Source organism: Erpetoichthys calabaricus, chromosome 9 (assembly GCF_900747795.2).
Source record: "Erpetoichthys calabaricus chromosome 9, fErpCal1.3, whole genome shotgun sequence".
Classification (NCBI taxonomy): domain Eukaryota; kingdom Metazoa; phylum Chordata; class Cladistia; order Polypteriformes; family Polypteridae; genus Erpetoichthys; species Erpetoichthys calabaricus.
This window is the reverse complement of record NC_041402.2, coordinates 58,872,942-58,891,852: the sequence shown is the minus strand read 5'-3', so window position 1 is coordinate 58,891,852 and position 18,911 is coordinate 58,872,942. Positions and strand designations below refer to the sequence as shown.

General features: G+C 34.2%; 1 protein-coding gene across 1 annotated transcript in view; it reads right to left on the bottom strand.

Moving 5' to 3' along the window:
- itfg1 (integrin alpha FG-GAP repeat containing 1) overlaps window positions 1–18,911 on the bottom strand; it is a 450,065-nt gene that overhangs the window by 329,318 nt on the left and 101,836 nt on the right. The gene's annotated exons all lie outside the window — the stretch shown is intronic.

Here is an 18,911-nt window from a genome sequence, read left to right as displayed (position 1 = left end):
CATCCTGCCGTCCAAACACTTCCCTTTAAAGTACAATTGAAAAAGCATTCAGAAGTATTTTGGCAAGAAAATGTTCAAAACATTCTAAATGATTAAAATAACAAAAACCAAAATGCTAGAAATAAAAAATACAGGAATTAAAGTATCAAAACAAGTTATGCTTAGATTAGAGAGAAACTGAAACCTGCAACTTGCAGCAAAAGAAGAGGAATGCCATTGCAATGGTAGAAGCAAAGCAACAGCTGCAGTTTGAATGTCTTCCACATCCTCCTTCCAGCCCAGTATTAAAGGGTAAGTTGTCTTTACTTTCTGAATTTCATTTGTATTTTGAACAAATACTGAAGTGGTTTTAATCTGAATCGGAGAAAGCTATTTGCATCACAGAATTTCTTGGGCTGTTCGCGCTCAAGAAGCAGTGCAACATTGGAGAATACACACAAGATACAACAAAAATGAATGATGTAGTGTCACCATGAAAATGTTCTAATTCATGTATTAGTTCTGCTCATTGTATGTGATATAAAGTATTGTAATGCTGACATGAGGAGTGACACTGTATCTTCAGGTACTCAAAAGTAAAAGCAAAGTATAATAAAGAAATAATCAGTTATGCTGTCATATCTGAATACCAAGTAAATGAAATTCCAGGGAATTCTAATATATAAAGCAACCTTTTCACATTTTTTATAAAATGAGAAATCTTCACTGTTACCAAGATTCAATGAAGTGTTTTAGATAAAATCAGGCAGTGTTTCAGCATGAGAAGAAAAAATAAAATTTTAATTTAAAGTTTTATTTAGTTGTTTTTGTCCATCTCAAGAGAGTATATGGATTCTCTTTATCCATTTTGGATGTCTCAAGAGATATTACAATGGCTACAGTTTAGGTTAAAGCAAATGTTCAACATTGTTGTCTATAACATAGAATAATAGTTTGAAAAGACAGAAAATACCTACATTGCACAGAGGTAAAGACTGATAATGGAGACAATGAATTGAAGAAGAAAGAACTGTCTGAGAGTGAATACAGCATCTGAATATGCTGACGCAGGGAAGTGAAATGTGCAGAGACTGAGATGTATTTGAGAATTAGACCCTTGATGTTGCTGTGTTTAAATATTTTTCAGGGATCTAAAATTTTCAGTAGCAGCCAGCATATTGATCTCTTGAACACACAGGGATAAGATTTCTTAATTATGGCTATACAGAAGTATTGACCCCAGAATCCAGTTAAGATGCTACTCATTCTCTTAATTGAACGTGCATGACATCTTAAAATACAAGTACAAAAACAACCATATCAGTGAGTAGAAATACGCATTTAGTAATGCTCTGTGGCACTTGGATTTTCAGGCAGTGGTGAAATTTGTGAATTCCATACACTTGTAAAAATATAGCACTGGCTACAAGTTATGTTTTCACTTGAAACACAGTGAGTTTGCTGATAGATAGATAGATAGATAGATAGATAGATAGATAGATAGATAGATAGATAGATAGATAGATAGATAGATAGATAGATAGATAGATAGATAGATAGATAGATAGATAGATAGATAGATAGATAGATAGATAGATAGATTTTATTAATCCCAAGGGGAAATTCACATACTCCAGCAGCACTTTACTGATACAAAAAACAATATTAAATTAAAGATTGATAATAATGCAGGTAAAAAACAGACAATATCTTTGTATAATGTTAATGTTTAATAAAGAAGTTGCATCTAGCTTGCACGAATCATGTATATACCTTTGCATTTCCTGAAACATTTTTCTGTTCTGAAAACTTTTCAAAGTACTTCTATAGCAGAATTAGGCAACTTTGATCATCTTGGTACCATAGTAGCTGAAGGATTTCCTTGAAAACCAGTTTCTGGATTTGAAATCAGTTACTGTTGATATTTAAAAATGCCTTAGATCTGAAATTTACCTCTCTTGTTTAGATTTTGAGCTTTGAATCATTTTTCTTTAACTCACAGTCCATTAACAATAAAACATAGTGAACAGCTAACAAGGTGCATTGATTGGTGTTTCTGTCATGAATTAAGTGTTTAATAAACAAAAACTTTAGGCCACAAAATGTTTTGTTGATTTTCTTTGTAAAATACACATTGATAGGAACATCTGCTGTAGAAGAATGGGAAAAGGAGTAAGACATCTCATTAAAAGATATGATGAATTAACAGAAAAAACGTTTTCAATGAAAAGCAATCCACAATTGTTATTTGCTTTGCAGACCTATCTGCTGTCAGGCTTTTTAGTAAGTGATGTGCTCTTGATTGGGTTTGATAAATGTGTATTTGGAAATAAAATATTAAAGTTGTGAGATGTAGTTAATGGAACTGATAACCAGAGCCAAGATATAAAACAAACATATAACGGTGTCTACAATTTACTGAAATAGAGCCTGCCTTTTCTTTCCATATTTAAGCAATATTTAATATCTATCATCCATCACTAAGCAATACTCTTAAATCTTTTAAATGTTCTAGTTTAGTCAGATTGAGAATTACCAAATTCATGGGCCTTGATCTGCTCAGTGGCCTTTATACAAAAACCATGGTCATTAGAAGCAGTAAATGTATTCTTTTTAGAAAAGACAATGGCCTGATGGCCAAGCCAGCCTGGACACCTTGTCTGCCAGTATTTGAGGCATCTTCTGTATTCCCTGTTAACAAAGCACTGTTATGAAGTCTGATGAAATAGTAGCTTCTATAAAGTGCATTATCATTGTGTAAAGGAACAAACACAGCAGGCTACTGGGTTTATCTTGAGATCATGAATACCATTCAAGTATAAAAAGTGTTCCCCAGGGAGATTTTCCTCAGAACATATTATTTTATCTGATGTATTTGAAAGGTTAAACTCATAAAATGAAAGACAGATTTAACTTTAATCTATTTACAGTAAAGTCATACAAAGCCTGATATTTTCAGGTATAAGCAACTAATCCCTTACATGTCTACACAGCAAATCCAATCAGATAGTAGAAAATGTAATCACATTTTAAGCAAGGGCCTTTGGGTTATCACATATGGATCAAGACACTTTAAAGTGCAATTTTAAAATGATGCCAAATAATCTTTTAATTTAGATTTTAATCATTCAGTTTCAGTTTGGTTGCCATATCAGATTTCATCGTCTATACCACGGCAACCCTGAAGACACAGGCAATGGCTGCTAAGCTTTATCTCATTTTTTTAAGCTTTAACTTAGGAAAAGAGATTCCAGAGATTACATATTTCTGTTCCAACAGAGACATCGCCCAGCTGAGTAGCTATACCTCTTCTAAAAACTAATTATCAACAAATTCAATTTGACTATGAAATACACATTTAACAGTTTCTGAAATAATGATGCAAGGTGACATCACTCAAACATTTTCAAGTTTTTAACAAAAGTTGATACTTTTCTTATCAAGATACAATTAAACTTACTTAAAAATATAGTCACATATAGATTAATAATATTGCAATTGCTTATCACTGAAATGACCAATTTATAATTTATTGTACTCATAAGACTGCAAAACCCCAATTTCAGCAACCATTACTCCAGAGTCCTAAAAGTAAACTTTCTTAGCTCTTAAATTATGTTTAAATGTTAATTGGTTATTACAGAAGCTTCTGTAATTATGTCAGTAAGCTGAAACCTGTTATTCTATTCAATAGTTTAGTAAATTGTCTTTTCTTGGGTTACCAAGTACTGGTAACACCTTTCTCAAAAATTAAAACATACTAGTCTATTGTTATTTTGCAAAATGATGGTTATTCCATGAAGATTACATACAAAGGTATCTATTACTCTCCTGAGAGAAGAGGGCAAACTGGATTTAACCAGGATAGAAAAAAGGGGAAACCAAGGATACACAACTGCACAAGAAAGTAAGCTCATCACAGTTGGTAGATGGCAAAACTGACATCTTACAGGCCCTCGGTTGGCTGATTCCTTAAGTAGTAAGGAATTGGATTACGCAATGTGGGTAATGTGAGATCTTTTTCACTGATCTTTCTGATATTGTTTGCTGTTGTCCAGCATTCCACACTGTAAATGCCTATTCTATTAATAAAATTGGAAGGTCCATTCTAGATGAAAACATGAAATTAAAAATTGTAGCTGGTCCTTCACTACAAACTACATAGGGAAAATAATATATACAAATTGTATTGTTTTTGGGTAGAATATTCCTTTAATGAACTGTTTACTTGCTTTTTGAGTAGACTGAGCATTAAATCGCCAAACCCCATGCTATCCCTAGAACTGTTGAACAGCAATTCACATGTACAAAATGATGTGAGAATGTTCATGAAGACATTTAGTTATTCATGTTTATAGTTAGAACATGACAGTAATAACCTCATTTACAAGAGGGAAACACATCAGCAGAGACTTTCTTGGTTTTTACAATACAAATATATTATCACGTTATGCAGATGCGTCACACAGAAAAAAAATAAAGATAGAAAAAATGTCAAAAGAATTAAATTCAGAGTATAAAATTCACTGTATATGAGAAACAGTAGTGTAGCATTCTGTGACAAGTTATGTCAGAATAAAATACATTCTCAAAATCATGAATAAAGACTGCTAAAGCACACTGAGAGGGAACAGGGGTGAAATGCTCTTGTCCGATGGATAACAGCGTTTTGGTGTAAAGAAATTGCTTTACTGGTGCAGTCGTTTTTGATTTGGAAAAGGCTAGGATTAAGCAAAAGTGAAGATAATCAACACAGACTTCAGAACATTGAGCTTCAGCCTCATGGAAATTATTTCAAGAACTAAATCCTATTTCATCTTGCTTTCTTTATGTCTAATGACCAAAAATTGAAAAGAAAAAAATGAATACCTGGACAGGCTGCTTTACAATAATCTTCCATTCAAGAGCAGTTTGACATGTATACCAGAAAGATAAGTGAGCTTACATATGAACAGCCAACTTGATATGTCAACAAAAAGGACACTTGAGAATAACAAGGCTAATGCACATCAAATGGCAGGAAAGCGAGAGTAACAGAAATGGTTTTTAAAATATTTGCCACAATGATTTTGCCAAAGTCAATGTTCTTAATGTTGTTTATCATTTAGCAAGACTTCATTTTTCATTTTTAAACATAAATGGCTTGTGATAGTCTTACCAAACCAGCTCAAACGTATTTCACAGGAAAAGAAAAAGTGGCAGCTTAAGTGAATGGCTCATTGTCACACTGTTGATTAGGATGGGATTTCAATCTGTGACAATACGATTTTCAGCTTAACTCTTTAGCCACAAGGCCACAATGTCTGCTGATAGTCTGTTAAGGAAATACAGCTAACATGCATTTTTGAATTAGCATAGTACAAAAATAACCTTCATTTTGCTAACTGGGTGCCACAAAACAAGGACAGAGAAAAGCATGACACTTAAAGCTCACACTGGCAAACAGAATACAAATTTACACATCTGTGATTGAAAGGGGACTCTAGCAGGGGGTAGTAAGCCTTGAACGTGATACCCCAGAAGAAATGTATCTGCAATCACCAGAGCCAAGAGAACAGATGTAGATTTCTGACAGAAAGATGGACGGATTCCATCTTGTTAAATGACAGGCTTGGGTATGGAAAGATGTCAGGAGGGTGCACTCTCCTGTTATACCGGGCTTTGCAAAATATGATATATTCATAAATTGCCCAATTTTCTACCACAGTGGCCGAAACTGCTACTTCAGAGCAATAAAAGGCTGGTTATGAATTTCACTCTAATCACTGTGTGAAGTCTGCATATTCTAATTGTGCCTCTGTGGGTTTGTTTTCTCATGGACTCCAGTTTTCCCCCCATATCCCAAATATGTGCATGATAGGTTGACTCTAATGTGGTCCTGTATAAATGTAGCTATGCACAGCAGTATGCCCTGTGATGGACTGCTGTCCCATTCAAGGTGGTTTCCAGGTTTAAACCTGATGTTGTCAGGCTAGGATGTAGTTTTCCACAACTAAAAATCCTCAATGAGGATTAAAAAAGTTAATGGATGGGAAAAAATTAACAAACAGTCTGTAAAATATTCAGGTTGATGATTTTTTTTATCAAATGCAGTAACAAAAATTGAATTACTTATATATTGACAGAAAATGTTATTCCTTCAAAAAATAACAATGAAAATAACAATAATTTGACAGTGTTCCCAATGTTTTTAAAAGCCTGAACTTTTCCTTTCTTCACTTCCATGTGGGCAGTACTGGTCAAGATTCTGTAAAGTGCCCTGAAGGGTTTAGTCTAGAAGGAAGCTGAAAGTGAATAATGTAAAAAGTAAATGCCTTACCATTTGCCACAAACAAAAAATAGAGTGAAAAAATGATCCAATAGTTAAAATAGTGTTATATGTGAAACAAAAATGATCACTTTAGTCCCAAATGACTTCAAGATCTCTAAGTACTCAATACTAATAATGAAAACCAGATCAACTGTCTATATAATTTGTGCTCAGTTTACACAGTGACTTTCAAACTGAGTTAGGACGCAATGAGTCTTAGGAAAGCAATGAAGATTAACACTAGAATTACCCAAGTTTATGAGAAAACTCGTAATCCGGCCAACCTTAAATCCACTTGCACATCTCCATTCAGCGTCTTTTGTCTTGTAAATGTGTTGATAATCCCAAGCAGCAAGCAGCCTGCTATACCATCCCCCCCTCACCGCCGGAGAAACTGCAAAAACCTCTCCCAGTTGAAGCCTTGTTTATCAGGGAGTCAGTTACCCAGGCTAAATAAATATATCGTAATTCGGAACATATGCATTTCACGTGTGTTCCGTGTCTACAAAGATCTGTGTAAGTGTTGGATGACAGGAAATGTTGAACACATACCTAAAAGACAAACTTTAACCATGTTTTAGTACTAATGACAAAATGTAGACATGAAGTGCATAATGTGTGATGAAGTGCATAATGTGTGATGTCTGTTGTCGTTAGTACTAAAACATGGAAAGGAGAAAGAATGCTGAGTTGCATCCAAAGAACACCATACCTACTGTAAAGCATGGGGGTGGAAACATCACACTTTGGGGCTGTTTTTCTGCAAAGGAACCAGGACGACTGATCCGTGTAAAGGAAAGAATGAATGGGGCCATGTATCATCAGATTTTGAGTGAAAACCTCCTTCCATCATGCCTCGTAAGAAGCATTTCAAGGTCCTGGAGTGGCCTAGCCAGTCTCCAGATCTCAACCCCATAGAAAATCTTTGGAGGGAGTTGGAAGTCCGTGTTGCCCAGCGACAGCCCCAAAACATCACTGCTCTAGAGGAGATCTGCATGGAGGAATGGGCCAAAATACCAGCAACAGTGTGTGAAAACCTTGTGAAGACTTACAGAAAACGTTTGACCTCTGTCATTGCCAACAAAGGGTATATAACAAAGTATTGAGATGAACTTTTGTTATTGATCAAATACTTTTTTTTCACCATAATTTGCAAATAAATTCTTCAAAAATCAGACAATGTGATTTTCTGGATTTTTTTTTTCTCATTTTGTCTCTCATAGTTGAGGTATACCTATTATGAAAATTACAGGCCTCTCTCATCTTTTTAAGTGGGAGAACTTGCACAATTGGTGGCTGACTAAATAATTTTTTGCCCCACTGTATATAGTCAAATAATTAACAGTAGTCTTTCACTAGCCTTCACAAATGAGATACATGTGCAGCATAGAAGAGGTTAAAAGACTAAATAGCAATGCAAGCACAAAGCAGCCCGAGGTACTGAACATCTAACACTACAAGGTTGTATGGTAAATTGTCATATTTTAGTGGGCATTTGTAGAGGCATATCAGATTACAGAGCATTAATATTTTGGCCTGAATTAATATTTTGAAAAATATAATATTAAAGTGTGTTAGCTGTCTGCTTCTCCGGTTTACACTTTTATTTATTCTACTGCTGGGGACTAAGTGCATTAGTTAGGTCACCACACGGGATGGAGCAATAGAATAAATAGAATTAATTGCCTTTTAGTACTAACCGACTTCACAATAGAATAAATGAAAATATTGTAATTCTTGGCAGCCTGGCCTTTTGGCCGTACAATAACTTGAATGCATAGCAGACAATGGGCACAAATTAAGTGACTTTAAGGAGCTAAGAGGTGGGAGAAGGAATGCCAATAAAGTGACATTTGATCATGTGGCACTAACTAAGAATTACACAGGTGACACCACAGACTAACAGATAAGGGTGAAAATGAGTTTGCTTCTGGACAAGTGGAAGTAGAGATGTGAAAAAACAGCATTTAATGAGTCTTGTCATATTAAAGCAACCATAAAAAAAGGCTAAGAAAACCTCCAATAAACTCTATGTGATTTTAAACAGAACATTTCCCTAAATGTAAAAATAAACTCCTTTCATACAGAAGCACAATCTGCACCCAAATAATATAGACTTTGTGGAAGATGAATGTTCTCTTCGTTCCCTTGTACTAATCCATGTCTGAGAAGTTAAGCAGAAGTAAGCTTTACGAAACCGTACATTATGTAAAAGCATGCTTTGATGAGCAAACAGAAAAATATTTGCCCAAGGGACTCAAGGTCTAAGCATTCCACACATGAGTCTGCCTTATCCCGTTTCCTTTATTTACATCTGAATGCCATAACAAAAGGGTCAAGAAGTAACGTCGCATAAGGGGCGTTGAACTTGTGGTGAAGATAGAAGAAGAAACTCTGGGGTCTGAGATAATACTTGGCTCAAGGATTGTGTAAAATAAAAGTGTCTACTGTTGCATTCCATAATGATATTAAATCATGCGTTCTAGGCGTATAAAACTTTGCCCCACCCGACAGACGGGGTTCAGAAGAGCCCTGACGCTGTCAAGTAATATTGATTGCCTGCTTTCTGAAACTCTGCTCACTGTGACGCTGAAGAATAAAGCTGCTATATAACCACACCTGCTGTCTTGTCTGAGTCTTCGTCCACAACTTCACCAGTGTGGGGCGAGCAACTGAAAGCCCTGTTCTAATTGTCCAATGACAAGAAACTAAAGTTCTGAGACTTTCTCTCGATGCCCCCCTACCCCAGTCTGTAACTAGCAAACAGATACATCATGTTAACTCCTTCACCTAATGTGAAAAAGCTTATTTCAGAAACAGCTGCAAAAATATTTACCCATTCAAACAATAACCTGCAGAAGGATATTAAAAGTATGGTGGATTATGATAAATCTGATTACAGATGATACAAAAGACCCGTAGCTTTGCAGAACACCTGAATCTTAGTGACAATTAGCTAAGTCCCAAGTAAATTACATAACCTTGACCACCATTGTCTGAAAAACCTCATGAATATGATCTGAATCATCGAGATGAAGAAATGAGAGAGGTATACTTTCTGTCTTCTATTAGTCTAAAATATTCTAGCTAGGAGCTTTGCTGATTGTCAGACTGGAGCAGCAGACACAGTGGAAGAGAACAACAAGGAGCAAACAAAGAGCAGCGCAAACTGGAAGAAATGTTACCTGAGGACAATGTGAGTAGCCATCTCCTCAGGCCACAGAACATCCAAAGCAGTATAAGCATCAGTCAGTGCATCCTGAAATCATTAAACATCAGAGGGAGTACAGGAAAGAGCTGGAGACTCACAGGGATACTAACAAGAGGAGTTGGTATGGTGGCGAGCATGAGGAAAGTACTTTCACTAAAGGGTCCTGTGTAGGTCTTTTAACTCACTGGGACTTTTGTGTATCAGTCTTTTCCTCTATCGCACAAAGTCATATTTAAAAACAAAACTGTTGGCATGCTATTTTGAGTCAGTTTAGTTATCACTTACTGAAATGAACAGAAGTAAATCGCAACATAAATATACTGTGGGGTTAAGAAAGCCCACTTATTATTTGTTTTTAAATACAAAAAAATATATAAATATTACAGAAACTAGAGATTTAAACAGGGCTGCATACAGTGTGTGGCTATACTATGTTACTTTCAGGATTTCTGCCAATACTCTAGCATAAGAGAAGAGAAGTGAATCAGTTTAATCCTAAGAAGTCCAAGGGTTAGTGTTATTAGTACAGCTACTTTTAAAAAGATGATTTACGCAAGTCCAACATAACAAAATGCCACACAGCTCACGACAGAATCCCCAGTTCCCTAGTTAATTAAGGTTACAAGGAGCTCTGAACTGCTACACCACATAAACATGTTCATTTAATTGAGGCTCTGTAAAGGCAGACTAGCCGGAAAGAGACCACACTTCACATTTAATAGTCATAGCCGTCTGTTTCATTCAAGGTGACAAGGGACTTTTTAAAAGCAATTATTAAACTGACTTCTAAACATAGTGGTTACGGAATGTTTTGATTGTGAGGAGAGTTTATTGAGTACCAACATTACCTGCATATTCTTAAATACAAGAGATTAACTTTTTGTAAATTTCTTTTCTTTCACAGAAAATAAATATTTTGCTTGCTTATGCTTGTTTTGTTGACATTTTAAAATTCTTTATTATTCATTAACTTTAGGTTACTACAGACAAATTATCCATTCTTTTCTTTTTAAACCCAGTTCTTCTTTTTAACATAACTTAGTTGGAAGCATTTTTAACAAGATGAGGATTAATTCTTCCAAATAAAACAAAAGAAAATACACTTTATAAAAATACAAGTATACATTTTACACATTCCAAATTCAGTTTTATATGCAATCAAATATCAGTATACTATGGACTGAATATTGTATTGCTGGTTTTAAAACAAAGTATATTGGAGGGTTAACTACTGAATGTCATTTGTACCAAACTGTCATATTATTTTGGTTTAACAATGCAGTTACTTTACATTTAATTATTGCTGGTTTTATTTCAAAATGGCCTTATTTTTCAGATTTACAAATGGCTGTTTTCATACCAGCGTTATTTATGTCAGAAGGCCTCTTTTTTTCTTGTTGAATTGTGGAGTGACACTGAAGATCATCCAACTCCAGACAGTCACTATGGTATTATTTTTTTTCCAATTTGCACACATATTTGCTGTGGATTTGAAATCATCTTCAAACTGATGAGCACTCCCCAAGGTCATCTACAGACTGTCAAACTCCTATAAAGATAAGACCACATTGACTTTGTTTGTTGTTGTTGTTGTTTTTTCAATGGAAGGTCCCTCCATGTTTTCCTAGTTTAGGGTTCTTTGATCAGTTATTGGTAATTCCATTATGATATAGCTCACTTATTTTTTGAGATTCATTATTCACATAACCATGCTTTTCAGAATAACACAAGACATTTCACGGTCATTTTAAGGTATGTCTATAACATCCCACATTACCAGCATTTTACAAACTGTTAAAATAAATAAAATGAGAAGTGCACAGAAGTTGTTTATTTTGGGTTTAATCGTAACTGGTGATTCCAAAACTGAAGCATTAATTTTGTTGTTAAGTATTATAAGCAATTTTTTTCAATGAAGTTTGCCCAGAAAGATCAATTTGCACTACAAATGTCCATCAATAACTTAATCTTAATTTTCTTTCTATTACCCTGTATAGAATTACCAAAAACACTGGAATTATCACACAAATTTCCAATATGTTTAAATGATTGTAAATGAGTTGCAGGAGCCAGAAATTGTTAGAAAAAAATCTCTGAAATGTCAAAAATACATGACTGTTTTGAAGCTACTGAAGACCTACAAGAGACGGCAAACACACTAACAAGTTAACCACAATGCAGATCAAAAATGTATTTAAGTTTTAATGAATGTAAAAATATTAGTACTGGCTGCTAAAATTCATTTAACGCCTCTGCTTGTTGCCAAAAAACATCTCTGAATATAAAGTTATTGTAAGCACTGCAACCTCCTGTGATTCTGAAATTGGGTTAAGTAGCTTCAGTAAATGGATGAATAGAACGTTCACATACATGCCTACAACAAAAATGTAAAAAAAACCAAATAAAACTCCAGGATTATATAATAGTAATAATACTAGCAACTCACTTCTTAAAAAAGTAAATACGGGGAGGAACCAGGATCAAACCTACAACCTCTTGATTACAAGACAGCAGTTCTTACTTCTGCACCAGCCAAGCAGACATGTCTACTTCCTATTTGGGCTTCAAGTCTTACACATTGACAGCAACATGTCATTTGAACAATTTCTTTTTCTTTGGTTATATTATTGAATAAAATCCCACTTGTTTTGTTATACGTTTTGTGTTTATTTGATATTTGGAATTCTGTCTTCACACATTACACACTTCATGTCAGCATTACCATTGTTATTATCACTATAATATGAAAAAAGTTCCTGTTTTAGTTGTGTGTTCAACATTTCTTGCCTTGCCTTTCCTGTCATCCTATATTTACACAGATCGTTGTAGACACGGAACACACATGAAATGTATGTATTCCAGATAATGATATATTATTTTCCTATACAATTCCTGCCACCTCACTCCCAGATAAAGAGACTTCAGCTGTGAGAATTTTGTGTCTGACTTTAGCTGTCTCATTGGGGGGAGGGGAGGTGGGATAGCAGACTGCTTGCTGCTTGTGCTGATCGACACATTTACAAGACAAAGACGCTGATTAAAAAGTGTGAGGGAATTTAAGGTGGCCTGGTATTACAAATATTTTCTTAGGCTTCCCGGATTCTGGTGTTAATAAGATGCTCCTAAGGCAAAGATTAGCTTGTACTTGTACTTTTGTTAAGGAGAAAAAGCATATCTTTTTTGAAGAGCTAATAATTTAATGCTTCAGAGTCCAGTTAAAATTTAATAAAGGCAAAAACTGGTGAATTTTGAAGGAGGCACTCAAAATTTTTTACACTGAAAAGTCAGGCAAATTATATTTTTGTCACAACTGGTGTTGTAAATGTTGTTGTAAATGTTTTACTACTGTAACATTAAAATAAGTTTGTTAGGAGTAAGGTTAAAATAAATAAAGAGTAGCGTGTTACATTACTTATTCTTTTGGAGAAGGGCTGATGCAACGATTAGGATTGCTGTGGATCATTAAGTTCAAATTTTAGCCTGTCTGTAAGGAGATTCCTGATTTTCCCCAAGTGTGTGTGGTTTTAATCAGACTTCTTCCCAAATACAATATGAAAGACTGACAAGTAAATCTGACTAGCATATCTAACTGGCCAGTTTTATTATACTGCACATGGGACCATGCAGCAAACTATCTTCGTGTCAAGGATTGGTTTTGTCTTGAAGCAAATGCTGATGAAGAAGTGTGTCCACACAATGAATGGCTGGATAAATTGTGTCCTTTATTGTTTGCCTTCAAATAATAAAACATAACTAATTAAAATATTTTTATCACTGCACAATTTAAAAACACAAAATTTGAACAGCAATCTGTCATTCTGACTTAGCTCTGAAAATGCAAGATAAAAATAATTAAGCAAGTAGTACTGATCAGTATGCTTGACATTCAAAATAACATAATGATACAAGGAGATATGCCCTTGGTTTTCATATGCTACCATAAAGAGTATAGTGGTATGAATGTCAAAGATTTTGTGAAAATGGAGTTACAATTTTTGAATAGTTTTGATGTGTAATGAGAAATATTTTACAGGGTAGGTTTTTAGAAATTTTGGTACATTAAATTGGTCAAATTCCTTTAACCTAATAACATTTTGTGTGATTGAGACATATCTTAAAAGTCTATGAATTCAACTGAATAATATATAATAATAAAACATTTTAATTATATAGCACATTTAAGGTAAAAAGCAGCTATGGTTCAGTTACACAGCTATTGCAAAATCCATAATGAACACACCATAATAATAATAATTTGCTGAAACACAGAGATTAGGACTGCACTTTATCCAGAAATCCATTTTATGAGCCTGCTTTATTCAATGCAGAATGTTCAATTCCCAGAGCATTTTATTTATATGTACATATACAGATGTGACATTTGCTGCAAGATTCATTTAGATGTAGAATGAATTGCACAGTTTGTTGAAAAGTCACATTGTTCTGTTAGTGAGACTTCCTACACGCCTTTAGAATCCATTTCAGTAAGCAAGAACTCTTCAAACACTGACGCATAGTGATTAGGGACACTCTCAGTAGGGCATCCACAGCTAAAGGGAAATCAGAAGATCCTTTTTTTTTTTTTTTTTAAAGATCCGTAGGTATCCTATTTGTCTAAATATCTTTTTCTTTATGTAACATTTCCAAAGGGCTAGGCAAACAACATCTATCAGATTTTCTATTCAGTTGAAATTATTAAACCTGTGTGGTTTTATTGACAACGTTCTTCTAAACCATTTGGCTGGACAATGTGTTTATTTTGAAATCTGCCAAAATGATCATTTTTATATTTAAAACCAAAGATTGAGAAGGGAATTTACAATAAAATATGATCATCAAAAATGCAATGGTTTTTAATCCTTCATAATATCATCAGAGAAATAAAATACAAAACAAAGGTTGTTAAATATACTGTATGGACATACATGCCAAATCAGCATATGACACATGCTTTACAAAAAAAAAAACAGAATAAATATATTAACACATGCCTGCTCGACATTAACTTAGCCTAATGGTTTAAGATGTGACGGTGTAAAAACATTTAGTGGTTAAACAGTTCTACAAGCAGAACAGCTTTATGAATGCACGGAAGAATGGCTTTTGGCAGTAAATGGCTGGAACTCATTAAATGGAATCAAAATAGCATTTGTGTTCAGCTGGTGTGTGAAGATAAACTTCTGTACATAAGGATATATATAAGTTTGCAGAATCTGAAAATCCCCTGGCATTCAAAGAGTCATTTTCTTCTGTTTTTTTTCATCTGTCATCTATATGCCAAATACCTCAATTCAGTGCTGCACTAACTGGGCTCGAAATGAAGCATGATTTTTAGGGTGAGTATTCTGAACAACCACCTGGTCCTTTAGTATGCAATACAGTTAACTGAATTAAAAACAAAAACAATCATTTACAAAAACAGTAGCAGGAGCAAATGTTATAACATTCTTATGAGAATGGACAAATTAGGTTAATCAGGATCCAAACACCACCTACATATTTGTGATTTAGAATTCAAAATATCCATAGCACTGGTAATAAAAGAGTTCCTACATCTTCTGGTCTTAAGTCTTGAGCCCAATTGCAAAATGTGAGATTTTTAAGAGGATTGCTTCTGTCTTGACAGGGTCAAGCTGACCTTTTCATTGACCTGTCTGTCACAAAGCATTGGCACAGTGAACCGCTACTGACCAATCATTCTGCTATCAGATTTAACAATGCTGTCAAGACAGTTTTTGTTCTTAATACTAAGATTTCCCAAGCCAACACATAAAAGCAAATACAACAACAGATTGTCATTATTTAACAAGGTTTGTTCAATGTAGTTTGTTTTCCTTTTTTTAGTAATAAACAGCATATTGTTACTATTATGCACTGTGCTACTAATAGTCAAAAACATTACAAATGCTCAACAATCTATGCATTCTTTTATTATTGATGAGGGACGTTGTAGAAGAGCATCTAACACTCTCAGCCATATCCTTAGCTGTAAAAATGAATGTTCAAATCACTTAACAAAATCACAGAGAACAAGCTTTAGTTTGTTCTCAATCAAAATTTTGCAAAGCACTCACAGTGACAGGGTTGTGTGCAAATTTAACAATATGACCATCTTCGTGTGAACTCTGGCAGTCATCTGTATACATGATAATTAGACCAGGAGACAGAAAAAAGCTCTGGGTGATTCAGCAGAATAATGAACCTCATTAGCAGTCATTCTTTCTAATTCTTTGTATTAAGTTAATAAATCAGCTCTCCCATCAAAAATGCAAGGCTGGGTGGTATTAAAAGCAAATTAAAACAGAAAAGTATTAAAAAAAAACAATCTGCCAAAAGCTTTGTGACCTTCTAACACACACATACACACACACATTCATATGGTATGAGCAGATATAGTATAGATATATTGAAGATATAATATAGTATGACTAACTAGCATTAGCTGTGGTTTCCTCTACACTCATCTTTGTTCTGCATGCAGATTGATTAAGGTCCAGATGGGATAGAATGTAATAGAGAAGCACACTCTTAAACAGGTTCTCCAATGATTTCATGGTATGTGAGGTTAAGACAGGAGATGTAAATTCATTTTGGACTTTTGGTTGTGGAATTTCAGCAACTTTAGTTACAGAAAGTGGTTTCCAAAGTTGAAATACCTAAAATAAATCAAATGAGCTATGAAATATGCTGTGAAACATCTGTCAATGTGATGTTGCACAGAACTATAGGATAATTCACAATGATTTGGATAAGTCAAATTCATAGCGAATACTGATGAGTTCTAGTAAGCAGTTCAGCTGTCAGAAAAAAAATCACTATTTGAATAAAATTTGTACCTATATCAAATAAATAAATACATTTTCTTATTCAAATGCAAATGTTAGAAGAATAGTTTTGCTCCTGATCCTGTTCTATTTCACTCTTGAACCTTAGAACCCTGATTTACTGTTGTAAAAGTGTTAAGCATTTATCGTAGCAAAAAATAGCTAGTTTCCTTAAACATAATGGGAAATATCTGAGGTTTTTCTAAATAATACATTTGAAAATATTCATTATAAACAGTATTTTTAGTGTCAGGACAGCATACTTAACTACCTCAACTGACACATGTCTTTTGGAGGGTGCTAGACACATAATTCCTAACAAAAATGCAAAATGAAAAATTAAGTTTAAATGTGTTACACTTTTGACAAATCTGTAAATGGGGAAAAGAATCCTACTTAGTTTAATCCTATATATTACTCTTTTGGGTTGCTCTGAACCTATGACTTGCATTCCAACTATAACTTACACTTCTTGTGATTTACTTTAAAAATTTCCTGTGTATTTTTAGGTTGCTGTTAATGAAAATGTATGTGAAAAATATTATGAGGAGGGAATACTTAAAGATCATTACAATGCAACATTTGGTACTTTCAGTAACTCCTTTTGTATAACGCAAATAGATTTACCATGCCTCACATTATATAAAATATAGATAGATGGGCACTGATTTCATGTCTTTTGCACCAGTCAAAATGCACACAGTGGAGCAGGGGGCTAAAAGCTGGCTCTGATACATTGTGCGCTCTTTTAAGAATGACTGCTTCCCAAGGTTGAGTGCAATTCAACTCTTTTAAGTATTGGCCTTTTCTGTAACCTTTTTGTCTTCCTAGCTTCTTACCTTCAAGTGTATTTACTTTTGTATTACTTAAGGCACAGTCTTTCTGACTGCTTCTTCTCTATAATAATACATTTTATTTATATAGCACCTTTCCCGTGCTTAAGGCACTTCACAGAGTTTAAGATAGAACGGCAGGGTATACAGTATAAAGCATTGTACAAACCAGATAAATAAATAAATAAAGAAGATTAAGACAGTAAATTCAGAGAATCTATGCATGAAATTTTCAATGGTTACAAGCACCTTCAGTCACTCTTGCTCAGAAGTTCAATATTGCTTTTGTACATATTAAAATAAAGAGAAATAAAATCTCCTAATGGGGAATAAAAGATGTAAAGGTTTTGACACAACCTCTTAGTCATAACTAAGAACGAAACATTGCTAATAAAATTAACTTAAACATAGCTGTAACATGTACCCTCTGAATATCAGATGTTGACCAAACAATGCAGAGCAAAATTTTACAGGAGAACACAAAACTTAGTTTAACCCTGTTAGTTGACAGGTGATAGGGTCAGTGTGGCTGAATGGTCCCAACAAATGAAGTGGTGCGCTTATAAGAAGTGATGTTCACTTTTACCTGAATGCTATGCTATGCAGTCCTACGAAACCTCATCATCAGGAGGTCAGTGTTCAAATGCTTCCTTCATTTGCAGACTCTATGTTTATACAGATCAGCCAGAGTCAGCCTATCTGTCAACTATCAAACTTCTACCAGTATTTAGAAATGTTTTTAATCTGTTCTGCTTGTTTAATGAAAATGGTATGAAATATTAAGAAGCAAATCACCACAAAAACACCACATTAAATCTCTTAGCCAGTGTATTGCATTTCATTTGGGAGCAAATATTTTATCATCCTCAAATATATTTGAATATCTGTAATATCTTTTATCTTAAATTATGAATTTAGTCATCAGACCTTCTACACACCTTCTTTCATTCCATAAAAAAGAAGAAAATGAACTGGGTCAAGTAAAGGAAGATAAAAATTGAGCAGAATAATTTGAACTTTAAGAACATGACACTGTTTAAAAAAATAACTTTGACAGAATCAGAGTGAAAATAGCATGGGTGAAAAACATTAAAATTACTACAGATTAAATAAGGTACCTGCAAAAAGTGTGCATGGCCTCATAAACATCAGCTAAAAAACAAACACTTTTCTGTATGCACTTACTGTACACATTAATCCTTTGAGCAAAATTTAAACTTTATCAAATCACCGATATGCTCTTGGATATAACCTGCTAGTTGCTAAGGTAAGTGATCTTGGACTATGAAGTCACATATATTTACCACACAGACACAAATATATTATATATATATATATATATATATATATATATATATATATATATATATATATATAAATACAAATAAATATATACTGTACATACTAGGGGGCTTTGCCCCCTGCTTGCTTTGCTCACCAACGAATACATTTTTTTTTTTACCTCCATTTTGTTCGAACAGCTGCTGGCATGCTGCTGCTGCTGTGCCGCGTTATATGCATTCCGTGTGGCGCCTTGAACATTTAAAAGCCTGTACAGCACCTGTCCTTTTGTCTCACTGCCTTGTCTCTCTTGTCCCCCAGACATCCTCAAACACTATGTGATCTCTTTTCGCTGTTCCGTTATTTCACTGAGTAATATTTTCCATTTGTTTATGCTAATGCAATCTTTACTCTCATTTTTTTTTGAGACTTTTGAATTTTCCTACTTCCATTATCTCTAACCTGCTCTGCAT